This window comes from Chelmon rostratus, chromosome 11 (assembly GCF_017976325.1).
Source record: "Chelmon rostratus isolate fCheRos1 chromosome 11, fCheRos1.pri, whole genome shotgun sequence".
Classification (NCBI taxonomy): domain Eukaryota; kingdom Metazoa; phylum Chordata; class Actinopteri; order Chaetodontiformes; family Chaetodontidae; genus Chelmon; species Chelmon rostratus.
The window spans coordinates 21,105,397-21,126,927 of record NC_055668.1 but is presented as its reverse complement, the minus strand read 5'-3'; the positions used below and the strand labels follow the sequence as shown (position 1 = coordinate 21,126,927).

Below are 21,531 nucleotides of genomic sequence, written 5' to 3'. Positions count from 1 at the left end.
GGTTAAACTCTCAGACGCCTGGAGAGACAAATAAACGAGGGTTTGACTGAGAAGCTTCCAGCAGCCAGCTGTTGAAGGTTGTACTGTAACCTTCCCTGGATTCATCCACCCTGCTCGAGCTCGAAGACATGTTTTCTGTTCCCTTTGAGAGGCTTTTACAGCTCTCTCAACTCGGCCAGAGGGCTGGCGAGGAACTGCGGCGACAGCCATTTTGCTTGTTTTCTCAGCTCGTAGTCCCTTTATCAGCCTGATATTGAGCAGGGCCGTAAAAATAATGTTGATGCTAATGGTCATTTTGATTGGACAGCACGATGCTAAACAGTTGGCGAAGCCGTAAACCGCAGCCAGTCGCCACTTTTGTCTAACTGGTGTGTGTGTGTGTGTGTTTTGGCTGTGCCTGGGAGTGTATATGTGTGTGTGTGCGTCAGACCCTCCTCTGTGTCTTTTAAACTACTTTCTATCATCATGGGGAGTTTCCCTATCTTCTCCCTCTCTCTCACTCTACAGCTATCTCCCTCTCCCTTCATTCCTATCTGCAGGATATCTTGTTAACCTAATAAGGAGTTTGGAAAATCCTGGGGACTCCCTTACACACAACCATAAACACACACACACACACACACACACACAGCTTGTGCATATTAACTTCCACCACCTTCTGGGAAACTGATGGCAGCTGTTTCCAAGTGACATCCTTTTTTGGTAGCACTTCTGGATGCACTGTTTTTTTGTACATGCGTATGTGTGTATGTATGTGTGTGTTTTGGTCGACAAATGAAACACCTTCTTGGACTTGTTGGCACTTATCAAAGTGTTGCAGTGAATTCTGGGTTGCAACATCGCACAAGGTCTATGTGATGTGAACTGAAGCAGACGCACACACCCGTGCACACACACACCAGAACATGGAGCATGCTAGCACTGGCCAGTCACAAGTTTCCTTTTTCCGCCTCTGTGCTGGGCTGTTTAATGCAGTCAAGAAGAGGGAGAAAAAGCTCTCTGAGCTAGCAACAGTCGGTTACCATGTCAACCAACACTTGAACTGATTTTTATTGTAAGCTTGGTCGTTGACAGGAACATGAGGTCACACAGTTAATTCTAAAGATGTATTTGTTCTATTGACTCGTGTCTTATAACTGTAAGTTAATGCTTCCTCTTTTGTGGAGCAGCTTATTCTCTGACAGAGGAGGGAGAAATTAAAAAAGATGGTTCGAAAACAGTCAATACTCAACTGCCCCCACTCTTGGAGGTCAACTTGAAATCTACACATAACATTTCTTTCTTTGGCCTTCAAACTGTAACACTCAGCTCAGAGATTAGCAAAACTGGAGACACACGAGGAAGAGAGAGAGAGAGAGAGAGAGAGAGAGAGAGCAATTACTGGTGGTTTTAGTTATTCCAGGCAGCACTAAGTGAAAGACGCCCGAGCTCAGCAATTTACAAGTAGGCTAGCGGACGCTCTCGTGTGCACGCGCACACCCTCACAAACTGAGGCTTATAATTGCAATTAGAGCAAGAAAATAGCGAGAGATTAGTGAAGAAGAGGACAAAGAGTGACGCATGGCGAGGCTGCACAACAAAGTGATGCTTAAAGATGCACATATGCACATACACACATATGATGTCCTGTATGTAGGAACCAACGTAATGAGATTGTAGAGTGTGTGTGTGTGTGTGTGTGAGGGGGGGCGCAGCAAAAGAGAGGATATGAATGCTAATCAGCTGATGCTGCCAAACCAGCTGCAGCGCTCCATCATTTCTAGGCCATTTATGAGCTCTAAGCTGCACGATGGGATCAGCGCTGACGGAGAGTGACGCACAGTCAAGTGGACTGAAGAGCCGCTGGAACCACAAGCCACAACGGGGGAAGCGAGACGCCACCCGCCTCCACCAACTGTTCCCTCATAACGTTCAAGTCTTTGCACCCAACCTCAGAAATCAAGATTCATCACACACAGAGTGAAGGTGAGACAGAGATTTAGTTCTGTCTGTTGCAGATTAAATGTTTACTGTTTTGGAGGATTATACGGATATGATCTTTTTTCTGATTTAATTATATTAAGTATAATTTACCATAATTTAATTACCACAACCTCACAGCTACAACAATATTATACAGTTCTGCAAGATTTTGTGCAGTAACAATCCTTAACAGTCAATGATAACTCTCATACCTCCTCTAGACAAATGAAACACTTAATCCTGCAATAGTTCTCTCTGTCGGCACTGGGCGTAAAACAAGCAATGCAAAATTGTGCAATGTGAAGGTGATTTGTCAGGATTTTGGGATGATTACTGTGAAAAAAGCCGAAGACACACTTGAATACACTTGAATTTACAGGGGGCCTGACATGACATGACTCCAGAGGCTGTTGATTGTATCTGAGCAACTTTCCTGTTGCTTTCAGGCTCTAGAAAGAAGACCTTGTTCGTCAATTTTGATGGACTGACACCAAAGATCACTGAAGCATCTCCTCCACCGCAGCTGCACTGCATGGAGGACGTGCTGGTGTGATGTCATGCTGCCTGTATTTGGGGAGAAGGAAAACGTCGCAGATGTCAGACGTCAAAAGAAAAAAAAAACGTGAAGAAGTGAAAGGATATCTTCTCTGTCATGCTGAAACAATCCCGGGTGATTAAAAAGCTTTTAGTCGGCTGCTGAATCTCACAGTACAGACAAGTGTTTTAGGATTTTCCTCGGGGAGTTGCGGTGGATGTTTTTCGATGCTTGTTTTCCGACAGACTTCCAGATACTTTTTCAAAACCAGCAGCATCGAGCATCTTTTCATTCCTCCCTCAGCGCCTCCCAAAGTGACGACAAAATGGCATCAACGTTCAGTGAGAAGAGAATTCAGGTTCAAGTTTTATAGTTCGGCATGACAGATGTGAACACCTTCACCCCCCACACAGCGAAATAACAGCCCTCCTCTTCCTCCACCTGTGTGTTTGGGCTCTGATTCCTCCATCATCTCCCCAAACAACGAGACATCGGTGTCAAAAAGACTCCGATTTCATCGGATGCAACCGTGAAATGAACACTTTTATTCCAACTTTAAATGCAGATGCTGATTCTAACTGTCCTTTAGGTTCATCTCTCACTTTCTCTTTTAATCTCCCTCTGCTGGCTTCCTCATCTGACTCTTCACTTTTGTGCCCAGGAGACCATCATATGATAACTTGCTAATCCTTTTTGACATATGCTCAATTAAAAACAGTACAAAGTCAACATATTTCATGTTTGACCTCATCAGCTTCATTGGATTTTGTAAATATCTGCTTATTCTTAATCTGATGCAGCAACATGTTTCAAACAAGTCGGGACAGGAGCAACTAAAGACTGAGAAAGTTGTGGAACGCTCCAAAAACACCTGTTTGGATCATTCCACAGGTAAACAGGTTGATTGGTAACAGGTGATAGTATCATGATTGGGTATGAAATGTATCCTGGAAAGGCTCAGTGGTTCACAAGCGAGGATGGAGCGAGGTTCAACACTTTGAGAACACAAGATTGGCTAAAAGAGATTACTATCTGCATCTTCTGATCACCTGTATCACTGCAGAAATACGGTGTCGGTTACTCATATGAGAGCTTGTGTCCCCGTAGATCCCTCTCGCCCTCCTTCCCTGACTCTCTCTTTCACTGTTGCCTTTGGCGTTCCACTTCTCGAAGACAGCTTCTTCCTCCACTTTGAAAAATAAGACGCAGCTGCACGGATGCTGATCGTCATCTCTGAGGAAACCCACCCACACACACACACACACACACCAGGACGATAAGGGCAAGAAGCCATTGATGGTGTGCACGGCTGTCATGCGGGATCTGATCATGATCGTATCTATCAAATCAAATAAAAAAAGCTCCTCTTCTGAACACAACATGAGCAAAGACTGCAGTTTTCTTTTTGTGACGTTTGTAATGAAGTTACAGGTGTTCCATTGCTACCCGCCTCTGCCGAACAGCCACTATAAAGGTTGTCAGTGATGAAAAGGTGAAGCTAATTCCATTTTTGCTGAATAGGGAGAGGGGGATTAGTCTATTACACCTCCTTTCACTGGCTCCCCCTCACTTACTGCTCTCTTGATTTACTCTCTTGATCTCCACATTTCCTCCTTTCATGATATAACAGCAAGAAACCATTTTACTCTTCAATCTTTAGATTTTTTCCCCTAGATTTCACCACCGTGTGTGTGTGTGTGTGTGTGTGTGTGCGTGCATTTGATGTATGTGCCCGCGGTTATATGTTTGTGTGTTTGCTTTTTTTCCCCCCCTCTTGCTCGTTCTTTGATTACACGCTCAATCAGCCACTTTGTGTGTGTCTGGGAGTCGGTGTGTGTGCGAGGGAGTAAAAGCTGGTGCAAGCCGTGCAGGCCGTAAGAGGGGGCAGCTGGTACAACCGGGGTAAGAAACTAACAGATTACTTTGATATAGATCACGACAAGTGGAGAAACTACATTCTGTGAGCTGCAAAACAGTCAGTTTAAATGGAGACATTCACTGACTGCTGAGGAAAATTCATCTTGACGTGGAAACGTTTGAGCTCCTTTTTGTTTATTTTGCATTGATTTTTGGTGCTTAAGAACTTACTGCTGTGCTGTTTCTGCAATGCACTTGATCACTTGTCAATCAAAATGGACCCAATTTGGTTCAATAAAGCATCCAAAGGTAAAAAAAACACTCAAGATTACAGCTGGTTTTGACCTCTTCTTTTTTTAATGTTGGGTCATTTAATCAAACTAATCCACGTAGCTGTTTAAACTTACTGATTCTTAATAAAATGTGTATCTGAATGAATGCACATCATTTTGTACAACTAAACTGTGCTTGTTATGCCATTCACTGGGTCAAGATAACCACATAATTATCTTATATAATATAAAATTAGCACAACACACCAAGCTAACGATACAAGTTAAAGTTAACTGGATTGAACTATAGAACCAGTATTAAAAGACTGAAACACTGAGGCCTAACTTAACACCAGGCTGCCTCTCTGACCACAATCTGACCACACCCAGCATCAGAAATGAACTTTGCTGCATCTGTAACACCACCCAACAGTGATATCATTAGGTCCTCAACTACACCTGTACATCAATGCAACAACAGGACAAGTTTAACCACTGGAGGTCAGCAAAAACAAGATTTACATCTCCTTGCTTACAAAATTACTAGTTAAACTGTAACCATACACACATGCCACTGAGCGTAAAAAGCTCCAACACTAATTTGTTGAGAGAAAATATTTGAATAGAAACATAATTTCTCAGGCACAATAACCTCTGAGCTCTATCATGGAGGCATTTCAAGTTTTTTGTGCTATTTATAAATAACATGAGACGTGTTGAAATGACAGAAATGAGTGAGTACGTGAAAACAATGCCCTCTTATTTTTAACTACGAATAAATCCACACATTAATCAGAGCTAAGTGTCCGACGGAGAACTACTTGTTAAATAAATCAGCAGAGTCGAGAAACAATGATTTAGACAACAATGCGGCCGATGAGTTCATTTTCCTGTGTGACGCTTTCTAAAAGGCACCACTGTGAACGTGTGCGCCCTGCAGCGCCGGGCTCAGATTCGGTCTCAGGAAACCGGTCGCCGGTGCTGAGGCTGACCACACAAAAGGCAGCAGGGGAAAAGCCAACGGCAGAGCTTTTCACAGGGCTGGAGACCACACAATAACGCTCACTGTCTTTTCTATTTTCCTTCACAAACTTCTAAAGGGGGAATAAAAAACTCTCTTTTTGCTCTCTTTCCTACCATTGACATTTCCTCTTGATCTACAGATTCAGTGGCTCACTTCACCAACCCTCCCTCCTATTCAAACTCTCCCTCCTCCTCTTCCTTCTGGTCCTCCTCTTCCTCCTCTTGTTGGCTGATTAAGTTTAGCAGTGGCACACTATTCCAGTTGGCAGCGGCGGCTTCTCTTACTGCCACTTACACACAAACTCCAAATCTCTTTCATTCCTCCTCCAATCTTCAAATGAATTTCACTGGCACGGAGTGAAGAGGCCCCATTCACCTCCCTCCTCACCACCTCTCCGTGTCTCTGTTTTGAGTTCGCTTCAGAAAGCTTTATTGGCACGATTCAATGACAATAACTCTTTTGCTTTCTCCTCGCTCCCTCTCGATCATTTCTTTGTCTTCCTCTCTCAGTCGATTCAAAGTGCTCCTTTGGAACAACACAACACTTGCGGGAGCTTTACTACCGGCTGACCTGAGTGTGCTGATCTCCATAAACCAAGTCACTTAAAATGCATTGCCAAGATGAAACTATCGTCTCTTGTTCTTTTGCACTCGGTCGCCCTTCACTTCTATCCTTCGGCTCTTTTTAATCATGTTTTTCCTCCTCTTCCATTTCCTTTGCGCACCTTTTTTAGCTCTCGTCCTTCCCTCTCTCGTTCCACTTTCCACTATGCTCAGTTAGTTATAGTGGTGCTAGTTCACTACTCCTGTGTAGTGGGAATGAGGCAAGAAGGGGGGGGGGGGGGGGCGGTTGCCATGGAAACGCGTGGCCAGCGTGGCACAGTTTCCAAGGTGTTTCCAAGGCAGCTCCACGGCTCTGCTGCCAGTTTCTCTTGAATGGCTCAGGCTGCGGATGCCCGCGGGCAGGACGAGCGGATGTTTAGAAAGAGAGACGTATAGGGAGGTGGAGAGGCAGCGAGGGAAGACAGAGGGAGAGAGAGAAACAGCTTCTAGGGTTTTCCACGAAACCGTTACTCGACGTGATTCACTAGCAGGTTAGTCGCAACCAATTTTGTGAAGTTGGAAGTTATTTATTCCCGTGTTTCAAACAACAAGACTTGTGTGATGTGTCGAAATAAATTAATAACATGTTGTGTTTTTGGGTTTGAGGTTTAAACAGGAAGCCTGCCTCACAAACTTAGTGTGTGAGGTTTGAAAGAAGTGGCCAGGTCTGACGGACGATGATGCTGTTGAGTTGCATTATGGGAAAAATGTAGGTTCCAGCACTTTTGGAGCTTGACCCCATAATACAGACAAATCTCTGCCTCTGCTGCACTCATTTTTAGAATTAAAATTATTATTTAAAGTATGTTTTGGCTGTCCGAAAATGAGATTTCAAAATGAAGAACAAATTATTATTGATTCCAAAAATGATTTGTTTTTTATGACCCAAAGATGAATTCGCAGAACTAAGTGAAAGTGAGCTCCTGAGAGGGAGGAAGATGAGAAGAGACATTTAACAATTTACCGGGCCTGAAGTGATCATCCCCTCTGCTATTTGTAAATTTGTAAACGAGACCCTACCTTTTAGATTTAGTCTGACTGAGCAGGACTTCATTTCCAAGCAGTTCACTGACAGTTTTATGAGTTGGAGTTGGAGCGACATGCTGCTCTCCTTGTTAAATCAGTGATGATATGAGCATTTTATTAAAAATCATGTTGGTTCACCTGTGCCTGTAAAGTCATGCTGTTGATCACATATATTGCAGAGTTGATGAATGCCGCACTTTTGGCCTGTGGGGCAACCTTAAGCTGACCGAATGTGAGATTGATTCCACACGATTGCTGATGAATATCCTTCACAATTCATTTTTAGTTTCTGCAGAGAACTTCAATTTTACATTTAAATATTCTGGAAATGTTTGAATGTAAAAGTACTGAAAGTTGACAATTTCAGACATTGATTATCAACATTATTTTGCATAAACAAAAACATGCTGACGCAGAGCAGATACAGTATGAATAGGCTCTTCTATCTGTGTTCCCAACATACTGTACAGTAAAAGCATATTCTACTGTGCCCATATATAGCCAACGCATTACCACGTGACCTTTTGACCTCTCTCCTTATACGGACGTGTATACATGGATGAATGTATACAGACGTCAGGGCAACAACCTGAGGTTCAGGGCACAGAGTGGACAGTTGGAGAGGATAAACAGTCATATCTCTTCTTTCCTCCACCCGCCTCCATCTTTTTCCATTCTTCTTTTTTTCAGCCACATATGGTTGTATTGTGCAGCGAGCAGTCAGGTAAACCGATCAATAAAATGCTAAATAAAGCAGCGTGGGCTTGATTTCCCTAAAAGAATCAACAGTGACTGATCTAAATGCATTCATTAGACAGTCTCTAAGTGTACACATTTGTTAAATTCAGGGCTTTTGAGGACCAATATCATTTTGCTTTGAGTCAAAGTAAAAATAGCAAAGATTTTCCGTCTACAAATTCCAAGTATTTGGCATTTCATTCTTGATTCGCTCTTGTCAGGATGGAAAATCTTCAAAAGAGCCATTTAGACCATCACGATGCTCTAAATCTGCTGGAACCAGGCAGGCACGCTGATTATGCATGACAGCCGCACTGCTCTCCAGTGTGACACAAAGGCTATCATGAACTTAATTAATTGCAAAATGACTGTGATGTTTATTAAACGCTCCATCTTTTAATAAAGAACATGTTTAAGAAAAATATTTAATGAGAGAATTTACATATGTGACGCCGCTGTAGTCATCAGAGGCCGTTATCACATCAGAGACGAGCTGCTGCTAATGCAATAAATAATACAAAGAAGTGCTTTTAATCTTAACCTTTGTGTTATTCTTTCCTCTGGTTATCCATCGCTCCGTCTCTCGCTCTGGTTCCAGTAACACCGGACTAATCTTAGCCGGTGGAACAGATAGTTCTGAGGTCAGGGGTTTGTTCGGTGTGCAACAGAAATGTTGTCTGAATGTTTTCGGCTCTTTGATGCTGTCAGACGAGGTGAAATGTATCTCTTCCGCTGCGGAAGCATAGCTGACCAGCCACAGTCACACACACGCACACACACACACACACACACGATTTCCCACATGAAGACACAAAACAAAGGCAGACACACACTCCCCACTGGGGGCGTCTTTACGTGTGTGTTTGGGTCTGGAAACAGTGTTAAGAGCTCCTGTTCTGGTTTAAACCTCTTACATGTGTGTGTCACTCTCTCACTTCCTTCACACACACATACACACACACAAACACAGGCGTTATTATCCGGAAACCAGGAATGAAATTCGACACAAAAGGCACGCCAGACACTTGGCAGCAGGCAGTCATAAACGCACACACACATTACTCCATTTTCGGGACATGAAGACGGCAAACTGACCTACACACACTCTTTAAAAAGCACGTCTAACACTCTGCAGCACGCACACACACACACACACACACATATAAATCACTATGACCACTGACAGGAGAGAACAGAGAGACCCAAACGATGAGATTGACAAAGATGAGATGATAAAAATGCAAAATAAAGACTAGCCTTTATTGTTCTTTTCCGTTGCAGAGGCATCGTAATGTAATTTGGTGAGCTACACTGGGAGGATATATATCTGCTGTAAGTCAAAGCTACAGTACGAAACATATTTTGACTCGCAGAGACAGAAAACAATGAAGTGGCGAAGACAAAGAGAGATGAAAGCATTGAAAGAAGACAAGCAGAGATTATGACTGAGGTGAGCAGAGGTTAGAATGCTAAAATGGTCCCTGAGGGAGCCTCCTGACTGGCTGAGGGTCAGGGAGAGGTCAGCCAATCACAGGCAGGCAATTTGACAGTTTATAACCAACTGGTGCCTGAGTCTGTTTGACTATACAGGAGAGCCAAGCTCATCTTTGCAGATCTGATTCAGAAGCCTGTCAGAGACCTGAAATCTCCCCCAGCGTCCCTTCAATTAATCATTCTGGGAGCAAACTTTTTTTTTTTTAATATTAAGCAAAGTTTCCCTCCTCGAGAGATTGGTTCGGAAAAAAAAAAGCGAACTAAACCTCAAAAGGACACAGTAATCCTTTTACATGATGAAGAGTGGGGGTGAAACTCAATTGAGAATTCATAATAAGTCATTCCTCGCGCTCTGCATGACTGAATCAATATGTCGAAATGTGATTAACGCTGTGCCAAAGCTGGCGTGCAAAATACCAAAAGCCTTATCTATCACTGATCTGGAGGGAGGAATCAGAGAGCGAGAGGGAGGAAGATGAGAAGAGACATTTAACAATTTACCGGGCCTGAAGTGATCATCCCCTCTGCTATTTGGGCTGAGCACTTCAACTGAAATCCAGCTGTCGGGGGGAACATAAGTGAGGTTGACGGCAGGCCCGTCAAAGTCAAGTGGAAAACTCCCCCGAAACATTCAAGCTGGTTTTGGCCGGCCCCACAGTGTGCAACGCTGAGTCCGCCTCACACCTGCGGCCTCCTCCTGCTGAAGTCGTGCTGCATTGAGCTGGGAGATACCTGAAGCTTCCATCCACTTCACAACCGCTGTCAGACTTACACCTCAGACAGGCAGCTGCGCTCACGCTCGGTCTACTTGTTATTTAAGAAATCAAAGTCTGCTATCAGTCAGGGGCAACAGGAATGACCCGCTTCAGCTTCAAATACTCCGCTGAGCAGAATATCACGTAGGCTGTTGCCTCATCTTTCTATTTCTTGGGCATGTCTTTTTTCACCTGATGCAGGAAAGACAGCTGGAAAGTGCTGAAAAAAGCAGACCAAGAACTGTTTTATATTGTAATTGAACTATTGTCTTACTGTGGTTACAGGAAAACAGAGCCTTGGTTTGCATGAAATCCAATCAAACTGAGGCCAAATGCAAAACTGGATCGCTCCTATCAGCTCTGAATCACCGCGACGGGTTGAATTTAACGTGTGGCTGCTCTCACTGACCCACATCTGTAACAGTAATGCAGTTTACAATCACCTCTCGATAACACACACCAGCTCATCTAATTCCCTGCTTCTCCTGCGGCTGAATGAGGTGAAGGCTGACAAATCATTATATTCAGATGGATGGATATCAGAGAGGAGAGCTGTCCTGCCTCTCAGATGCTTCATTACTGATAATACTATGAGTTTAAGAAAATAATAAACAACCTTTCGCCACTCGCGCTTTGAACCTTTACAGAGTAGAAATGAACAAACAGCACATGAGCAGCCGCCTGAGATCCAATAGAGAAAATGACGGCCTCTACCTAACATCACAATGAACACCATCGTCATAGCAACCACGTACAATGAACCAAAAAGCTCATATGATAGATATGATGATAGATACACTTCAACCCGAAAATGTTTCGCATTCTGTTCGCCATCGTCCGTCCTTTGGCTTAAACCTGTTACACAAACAGATCTGGCCTCACACACACGCACACACACACACACAGACAGCTGACCCAGCTCTGCCCCCACCACGGCTTCCCTCGAGACACGATCGAGCGTTGCACTGCCCGAGGCAACAGATGGCCTCTGCAGTTCGTGGTCCACAGACGGTTCAGAAAATAACAAGAAGGAATTCACACAGTGGAGGAGAGCAGAGCTGACGAGTTTGAGGGACATCTCAGAAATCCAGTATAAGGTGCTGCTGTGCATGAATATGCATCTGTGTAGCTTGTCAACATTCGCTGCATGTGGGAGCCAAAATATGAAACTGAAGAGGAGTTTAAAAGAGCTTCATCACTATTGCGAACGGTGCTGTTATGTTTTATGCCAATTAGAAGCAGTTTTAGGGCCAAAGCAACTTGAATATTTCAACCTTTAACGAAGTCTTTCTTACTGCAGTTTCCATTTTCAGCATTTGCTGTTTGACATATTAAAACTGAACGTTAGAGCAAATTAGCCATTCGCGAGCAAATGCACCCGCTGTCACCGATCAGAGAAGCTATCACTAAACAAGGGTATGAAATTCACATGGAGGAAACTGTGTCTATTTGATTATACGAAGCAAAAGTGGCATCAGACATGTGGGAGAAACTTGGCGTGCAAAAAAAGAGAAGAAAAATTGGTCCACGAGGAACAGTGAATTGATTGAAGAGCGTGAATTAATAAACCAAACAGAAGATTGATTGTTGCTGTGAAAGCTTGAGGCTGCTTTGAAAACTGGTATCTAACACAAAATACTGTTTACAACACATCTGCTGATCTAAATAACTGATGGTAACATGCGGGTTCATATTTCGGGTGGACAGCCCCTTTACTCACTGTCTGTCGCTCGGCATTAACACCTCTCCGGGGTGAGTTTAGGGTCAAAGTTCATCTGGGTCGGTGATGAGACATTGATTGAATGCTGCTATTTGGCTTGTCTCACCTGCTCATTAGCCACAGGACAAAGGTCAGTGTGTGGCTGTGTGGGTGTGGTGTGTGTGTGTGGTGCACGTATTCAAGTGTATTTTTTCTATACACGCCTACTCGTGTGGAGATGTGTGACTCGCATGTGTGTATGAGCTCGCTGTTGAACGTGCGTGCATCCTCACACTCGCACATCGCGGCCGGTTAGGAGCGTCCGCTCAGCGCATGAAGCTCAACAAAGACAGTCAATAAAAATAAAAGCGAATTCCGGCTCGAGGCTCCGGCTTCATTCTCCTCGCTAAATGTCAGTCCTGACCGGCGGCTCGTTCCCGCAGCTGCTCGGGCTAACAGATTAGCTCTCGTATTGATCATGAACAGTCTTTCTCATTCTGTTGATTTGACTGACTTCACTGCTCGGATCAACCTTCAGCCCACATTTACATAAAAACATTAAGTGTTGGATCCAGTCAGTCCTGGTTTATTGTTGAAGTTTTAACTTTCCACAAGCAGCAGCAACTCTGAAGCGCTCGAGAATGCAATGCTTTGCTCAAGGGCACTTCGGCTTTGACACAGTATGAAGCCTTAGCCTGACCATATTTTGAACCCTTATACCAAATACAGACATGAACTACAGGAGCATAGAAGTTGATTTGCTGACTGACAGCTCAGAAATCTGGTAGATGGACCTTTGAGGGTTTTTGCAACATACAAATGTTGACCATTACTCAAGCTGCTGCATCAGTGGAAGCTAAGAATGCTGTCTGGTGCATTAGAACCACTCCATAGAAGTGTGATTTTCAAAATAAAGTGCCAAAATGAAGAATTAACCCCAAATCTTTACTACAGGATTCTTATTCAGGTAAAATAAACCTCATCACTGTATACAATATAAGATTTAATGTCATCCCTGCACTAAAACCAGCCTCTTCTCTGCATCTTTAACATGGAGTGTGGGGTCGGGTACTTCCACAGGACTTCCCTCAGGGCTTCTCAGGACTGCATTTCTGACTTTTCACACCACAGCAAGGAGGAAACACCCACGCACACTTTGCATGTCTCACCCTCAGAATAACTAACGTCATCATTATGTGACAGTGACGGGCGCATGTTGTGACATACCGCTCGCTTCCTCCCTGATGTCGCCGGACACCTGTCAATCACGCCCCTGCGCCTACCTGGAGAAGGGGTCACACTCTCCCGCGCGAGCGAACACGCCGCCAGCTACCGAGCCCCAGTGTCTCACACTGTAACTGTAACCGTGTCAACTCGGTGTCATGCGAAAGATGCTAATTACATATGAGCTACACTACACCTCAGCACGTTTCACATGAGTTTTAAAAAACTGGATGTGAAGGTTAACTGAAAGTGATGAATGAAAGGAAACCGATCACACTACACCATCACATCAAGATATTCAAAACTTCAGGCATCTACTGAACTTGTGTGACTTGTGGATTTGAGTTCATTCTCACATATTTTAAAATATGCGTGCAGAGTCGTGATGTATCTGTTCTGTTTACATCCATTTATTTCCTGACCAATTCTTAACAAAGACAATGTCAGCATGCGCTCTCAAGTGATTTCTGAGATTTACTTTTGCATTGGCTTGTGTTGACATACCGTCCTGCAAGTTCAAATGTCACACCAAGTAAAATACTGTCCGTATAAATGCTGCCGGGGGCAGCGTGAGTGGAGATCAAGGCACTGTGATTATGTGTAGGATGTACTCGTGCTTGATGTATGTGTGCTGTAATTATGTAATGTGTGTGTGAATGTGTGAGTTATTCCGCAAGACAGAGACAGAAGCACAGATATAGAGACTTCGAGAGTCTTTGACCTCGCCTGGAAGGTAAACAACTCGTGACTTGGCAACTTCGCTTCTTCGACTAAGACACACACACTCTCTCACACACACACACTTACACACCTCCTACTGCCGTTCTTGTTTATTGCCTGTTTAGCCTGGACGCAGATCCACACTCAGATAAACCTCTAAAGACACTGTTTATATGAAGAAACATGCTCATGCCACTTTTGAAAAGCTCTGCTCTGAAACACAAAGACGACAGGAAAACATCTCTTCTCCTGCAGACGAGGACATGGGACAGCGGGTTAAACCTCCTGCTCGATCATCTGATGATTTAAAATACGTGTTGTTTGCATGTTTCACTGGAAACAAAAGGAACACAGTGATTTGATTAAAATCTACCTGCTAACTGACTTGAGCAGTAAATACTAGGCTGTCGAACTGAGACCGTGGGTCAAATCTTCATTTTATGCTCACAGCCTGAGCTGGTTTGAGGGCATAAATGTAAATTCTGATTATTGCAGCAGCTGTATTGTGTGTTTGGCTATACTGGTATTTGACATGACACATGCAACTGCAATTTGACCTTTTTACATGTCATTCATGTGAGATTGACATCTGCAGAGTTTTTATTAAAACCAACTTCAACAGTGCACATATTACGTCCAATAAGAAATACAGTATAAACTGGACATAATATATGCTTTTATTTTGAAATGCCTCGTGATGCAGGTGGTGAAAAATCTTTCAACGATTACAAACAGCAGAACAAGAAAGGACAGACACAAAGTAAAAGCTGTCTCTCTCCTGTTATTGAGTTTTCACTGTTGGACTGCAGGCAATGAGCGCAGTGCAAGTGCAGCTGCAAACACTGCTGTGTGTGTGTGTGTGTGTGTGTGTGTGTCTGTGGGGGGGTGGTGGTAATACGTCTTTGTGTAAATCTCCGTCTCCTAGAAATTATGTTAATGTACAACTAATTATCAACAGCATGTTTTGTATTGAGATATTACCATAATGAAGACATGTGTTTTAATTAATGTACCTGGCAAGTGGAAAAAATCTTGATACTGAACAAACGTATTTCATTTGTTCGGTATTACGTTTGCCAGCACAATGCAATTTTGAATGCAAATGAGTTGTACATAAATAGGAGGCAGCGTTGTTGTATATATAATTTAAGTCTCAGCAGCTTTAGAGCTGCATGTGTATGAAACCAGGACCAAACTACCAAACTAATCCATGTGTGTGCTGTATGTCTATATATATATGTCTGTGTGTGTATGCATGTGTGTACATCAGTGTGTGTGTTCGTGCAGCCGACTGAGAAATTGTTTCCTCTTTGGTCGGTTTCATTAGCGACTCCATAATTATCACCCCATCTGCTCCTGGAGTTCAACTCCTCTCTCCCACTTTCCCTCTCATGTCACTCGTTAAATAAAAAGATTCCTAAACACAGCCAGGAGGGTTTCTCCGTGACATGCAAATTAACACTAAACTGCTGCCCAAACAGTCAGATTGTTGATATAAATGTACTAAAAAAAAAACTCCTTCCTCTGCTTAATGCTCTTAAGTTGTCTGCCTTAGGTCTCATTAAAGTGAATATATCCGCTTTAGTCTGCGGGTGACTTGCTGACTTGTGGGTAGCAGGTAAATTGGTGTTTATTATCAAACCAGCAGCGAACAAATGAAGGTGCAGGGGTTCAATTTGTGTTAAACATTAGGGGTTATTGTTGTTTATCTTTCTTTACCCCCCACCTCCATCGCTCGAACACACAAACACTCACTCCTGAATCAGAAGGGCTTTCAAGCTAACTATGAGTAAATGGGGCAAAAATAGTGTGATGTAGGTGTTGCCAATGATTTTGTTCTTGCTGCTGCAAAAACAATCTACATTTTTGTATTAGCAATGGGTAAAATGGTGAAGTGTAATAAATACAGGGCGGCAACAACAAACAAACATAAAATTATCACTCGACTCTGCAGTTCCTCTCAGCGCTATGTAGCGTTTTAGCATCTTTCAGCTCATTGTTTTGGTTTTACGACCCACAAGTTCTGTGTTTTGCTTCACTCTCACCTCACTAAACTCGAAAGAGGAACCCATTGAAGACAGACAGACAGAAAAAGTTAGCTATTAACTTGGCAACACAGCCACGACTGAGATTTAAATGATGTTTGACATGTCAGGGAGGTCTCGGTGGAGAAGTACTTTGCAGAAAACTGCACAATATTTTACAATGTCACTGTCTATTTATCAAACAGGCTAATATGTATAATAATAATAATTCCCCATTTCCATTCACTGGGGATCAACTGAACTAAAATCAAGCGACAGACAACATAGAGTCAGATGGAGGAGCAGGGACGAGATGAGCAGACTGCTTTCGTATAGCGTGTAGGTTGAAGTGAACAGGTGGATCCCAGTGGGAAGAAAGCTCAGCATCCATCTCCATTCCCAGACCAGTCAGACACTGAGGGGGGCTTGAAAATTAACAATGCAATGATACTGCTAATTGGCTGGAAAATTGCATTTGGAGCGAAGTGTCGAACCTGCTGCGCAGTGGGTGTGTGGATGTGTGAAAAGTGCTCGCGTGTAGTCTGTAGGTTTGCATGCATGAGCGTATGAAGCCAGCCTTTAGGTGCATGAGTGTGAAAGTGGAGCTGTTTATAGTATGGGTAACTTCGTGCACATGTGATTGCAGACATGTTCCTGCTCTGTCTACATTTACAGTTCACAAACATTACAGCCATCAATGATGAAGTCTCTTATTTTGCTGTTTTTATTTTAGGGATTCAATCATAAAAAGACTATAATGCACACACACAAATTGACTTTTTGGGGTCTTTACAAGGACTTAAATTAATTTCCTGTAGGAAGTTTTCTAATCTAATTGGACAAGTCGTCCCCAATTAACTGATCCTCAGTCTGAAATTTGCCCCCTAAAGTAGCCTATGCTAGAAACACACAAACACAGACTCATACACATGTATGCGCACACACTGCATTGTTTTCCGGGCAGCAAGGCACCGATGGCATCAAACATCTCAGAATAGAACCGCTGAGGTATCAGATGTGAAACCTGAGGAGTTTTTGGAGCAGAGTAATGGACCGGTGTGGTCACATCTGAGGGCAGCAGCAGCTCAGGCCGCAGGGACTTGACTTGGGGACCGAAAAGTAGCCCATTCACCTCCAGGTTGCCGTCAGTGCGCCCTTGAGCAAGGCAGCCCTGACTCCACAGGGCACCGTGCAACGCTGCAGACCCACTGCTCTGACACCTCATCAGATTAGTTGCATGCGTAAAGGTTTCGGTGTGTGTGCTCAGTCCTGTGTGTGTATGTGTGTGTGAAAATACAATTACTAATCAGAGTGAAAAGATGAATTCCCCCAATGGGACAAATAAACTCATTATTTGCACCATCTACTCTGGCATGAAATTAAATCATCTTAAAGCTACGACTCATTTTAACAATAATCCTGACAAGCACTGTTCAGAGGCGAATAAAGCTTAAAGGTCAGTGTGTTCCTCTGCTGCACCCCAAAGTTCATACTCGTCCTGATGCAACAGAGCAAGTTAATCACGACAATCAAGCGTGTTCACGAATAAGCTCAGAGATCTGAACGCTGGTGGTCAGCTCAGGCTGCAGGCTAAAAAAAACAGATTATCTGTCAACAATCGATGGCGTATTATGTGACCCTGGCTGCAGAGGCTTTATTGGTGGAGGATCAATGACCTCCAGTCTGGACTTACTGGATTATACAAGACCTATGGGATTTACACAAAAATACACTCACTCACACACACACATACACACGCGCACACACACATCTTTGTTTCTAAGGGCCTATTGGATTTCTCCAGTCTCTTGCAGTCTGTCATTATAAGCCAAGATGGCCGCCTGTCTCCCCCTCAGGACTGGGGGAATGGCAGGCTATTACAGGCTGGCTCACACACACACACACACACACACACACACACGCACGCACACAGTGAATTTAGGGTATGTCACGCAAAGGTCGGAAAGATCACACAGATCCTGAAAGAGTTTGATTTTTTCAGTTTTCTTCACTCAACATGCTGGCGACATTTTCCCAGTTTTCCTCTGACGTGACAAAAGTAAACGGGAGCCATTAGCCTCCTAACAATCCAACACAAACACGTATGACACGCAGTATGACCCTCGACTCTGAGCCTCCGACAGGTTTGAGCAGTGAGTTTTGGATAGACCAGACGTGTCGCACAAACAGCGAGGGCTTCCATTTTTCCACTGTGACCTCAGCTGGATGTGACCTTTGATAAACAGCAGCCAGTATTTACACCACTGCAAGACTGATGGCCTCTGCTTTCTCTGACATTTACAGGGCCGGGTTTTAGGCTGCCTCAGGCGAGGGAAACAGAAAGAGAAAGAAAGAAAAGAGCTTAGCACCAACATCTCTACTCTAAACCTGCGTTCACACTGATTTATTGTTTATTTCTAACCGGTGCGGGTGAGACGCACTCCGGCTACATGCTGCAGTAGACAGCGAGAGGGTTTCCAGCAGGGAGTTATGGGATTTTGCTGCTTTAATGCTTCTTTTCCTAATGCTACACAGTCTTATTGCAATCACTTAACGTAGCTAGAAATCAGCTAGTAATTCATGATTATTTAATATCACCTTTAAAGTACAATTAAATTACAATTTAACATTGACATTAACAATGAGGTGCTAAGCTAATTGTATATGTATTTTAGTATTCAGCTTTATGTTCAAGTCTTTGTGTTTTCTAAGTTTCTCCATGCTGAAAGTGCAGGTTGAGTGGTCAGTCAGCTGTGCTCGACATGACGAGATGTCTACTTGCCGGTTGACGGTGCTGCAGGATGAACAACATTCTGGACTCATTGGAGTCCAGATCTGATCATCTGTCGCAGGTTTGTGTCGGGTTACAGGTTGCGCTGGTGCCAGAACTCAGTTAAGGGATTGACCCTTTTAATCATTATTCCACACTGCTGCTCAGCCACTACCTACCAGGACATTTGATCAGCCCAGATGCTCATTAATACATATCCATATTCACTCTTTGAAGCGTGGAAAGTTTGAGAGGCAAGAGGACAAATCTGACCCTGCGTTCGTTTCAGATTGCTTTGATTCTTGGCCGCAGTGACAGCGGAGAAATATTTCATGAGCTTCTGTATTGATGAAGGCAGCGGGGTGTGAAAGTGGAGCTCGGGTTCCCTCAGGGCGACTGGAGGGAGGTCCACGGTGTCACCAGCCCAATGGCAAGCTTTAATTTGACTATAAATGACTTTGCTAGAAATTAAGCCGATCAGAGCACTTTCACGAATGTCGGCTGGAATCGCAGGTCGCAGCCTGAGCGTGATTACCCGTCTCCAAACAGTGGAGACAATCAGCTGCAGACAAAGCCTGACTGAACCGGATCTTTGTGGTCTGCTGGGAGACTTGATGCAGAATTATATGAAATAAGTGAGTCAAAATGAAGACATACGATTGGTACTGTGTATTCCAGTAAGCTTTTTTTAACCTTTTAATACAGATAGCTCACCTGGATGATCACAACGCACACAGACGCCGACAGTGTGGAGGACACACTGAGCGGGATACAGATAATCTGTAACTGTGATATTGATTCTCTGACTGGCTGCTTGGCTGACTGTCTCGTCACTTACTGGCTAGATTCATGGCTGACTGAAGAACCCACACACATGCATTACTTTGTCTCAGGATACTTCCCCACTCTCTCTCAGCATCGGGCTCATTCGCTCCCACCGAAACTCGCGCTCTCGCTGCGCTGGACTGAAAATCCCCCGAGCCTGACAAGATTCAATTTCATTTTTTCTTTAGGTGCAGGGACCTGCTGATTAAAGTTGACGAGCTGAAAGGAGTCTTAAGAAGCCTGGATTTTGGGGGACAGATGGTCGAGGCAAAGCGAAGTCTGTGGCTTAATCTAACGGAGAAAATGAGATCGGAGGAGAGAGAGACCATTTAGTAAGAGAGGGACGGGGCACTGACCCAGAGAGAGAATAGCAGCTAGAAAAAAAAACAAGGAAGTCTAATCTAGAAGAGATTAAAACATGTGTGGAGATTGAGAGGTGAAGATCCTCCTGCGCATCATTTTCCTCCATGACGTACATACGTTCCATACAGCTCCAAATCTAATTGGTCTAGAGCAGGCATCTCAAACCAGTTCCATAAAGGGCCGCGTGGCTGCAGGTTTTCATTCCAACCCAGGAGGAGCACACCAGGCTGGAATCAATTAATCAGCTGATCTCAGTCTTCAGCTGATAACTAAGTGATCCCTTGATGTTGATTGGTTGGCCTGGTGTGCTCCTCCTGGGTTGGAATGAAAACCTGCAGCCACGTGGCCCTTTATGGAACCGGTTTGAGATGCCTGGTCTAGAGTATTTCCTGGTATCTGGCGGCAGCGTGGTGGTTATTAGCGCTCTCTGTGCTATTGAGCACATCCTCACACCTAAACCACTGAATAGGTTGATTGGCAACGACTCTAAACACGGCATGTATGACTGCTGAAGAGCACAACAGCGTACTGGACCTTCATCATACTGGATCTTCGTCATCACGTGACGGTCGCAGTTTGGTATTGTTTTACAAAAGATCATGGTTTGGGTTAAAATAAGTAGACTTCTGTTGACATTGACTTTCGGTTTCACACAGGGCCTGAACAGCCGTCTGCGGGGTAAAGCTCCTGTTTGCTTGACCCATCCATCCACACCACCTTCCTCCACTTGCGGACTTTCCTGCTCTTTATACCACATCACCTGACTTCCTCCTTTGCTCCCGCCATGATAACTAAGGCCACCAGAGGTCACCACCAACAATATAAGCGTAAACATTGAATATAAGATGAGATAAAATGGGAATCTGCTCAGTAATTCTCCACTGTAGATGCTGTCGGTTATAATCTGTACTTTAACTCAACTGCAGTGTTTTTTTTTTTAATTCACAACAATAAGAACAAGACACTACATTATAAAACCATACTCTCAAATGTAAGGTCCCCTGTGTTTTATCTGTGTGTGTTTGCTGGGATATAAACTGCATTCTCACGTAAGCTTTCAGCCATAATATCTTTTTATTGTCACTGTGAATATGCTAACAGGATCGCCGCCTGCGAGTTCATTTAAATATTTGTTCACTCCTGCGTATGAGCGTGTTTGTGTTCATATGCTAGATTCCAGGCTCATAATAAACTCTGGTTGCATCTATTTTTTGCGAGGTTTCAGCGCTTTTTGTTTCAAGCATCCTGAAGGAAGATTTTCACCCCAATCTGTCACTGCAGATCCAGCACAGGTTTCCCACAGAGAGCAGCTTCTGAAGCAGTGAAGCTTCCCTCCGCATACAGCTGCAGCAGGCCGACTACAAGCTGTCTGATGTCTTTCTTAACATCTGACGCAACTCTTTGTGTTTACATAATGCTGGAAACAGAAGGCTGCGGGCACCATTTTCCATCTATTACTTTTAATGTCTGTCTGCATGTTTATTTCATGAGGAACATCCTTCATGGGACAGAATTGTGTCATAATTGTAGTTTTTAGTTGGTAGTTTTTGTGTTGAGTGTGATGAAAATCAAACGTGATGCATTTTAGGGCTTGATTTCTTTGCATACACAACTGCAAAATCAGTAAAGATATACACTAAA

At 43.7% G+C, this 21,531-nt stretch overlaps 1 protein-coding gene across 1 annotated transcript in view; it reads right to left on the bottom strand.

Annotated features, from left to right (window-relative positions):
• Positions 1 to 21,531, bottom strand: part of slc8a1b (solute carrier family 8 member 1b) — a 125,424-nt gene that overhangs the window by 41,083 nt on the left and 62,810 nt on the right. The gene's annotated exons all lie outside the window — the stretch shown is intronic.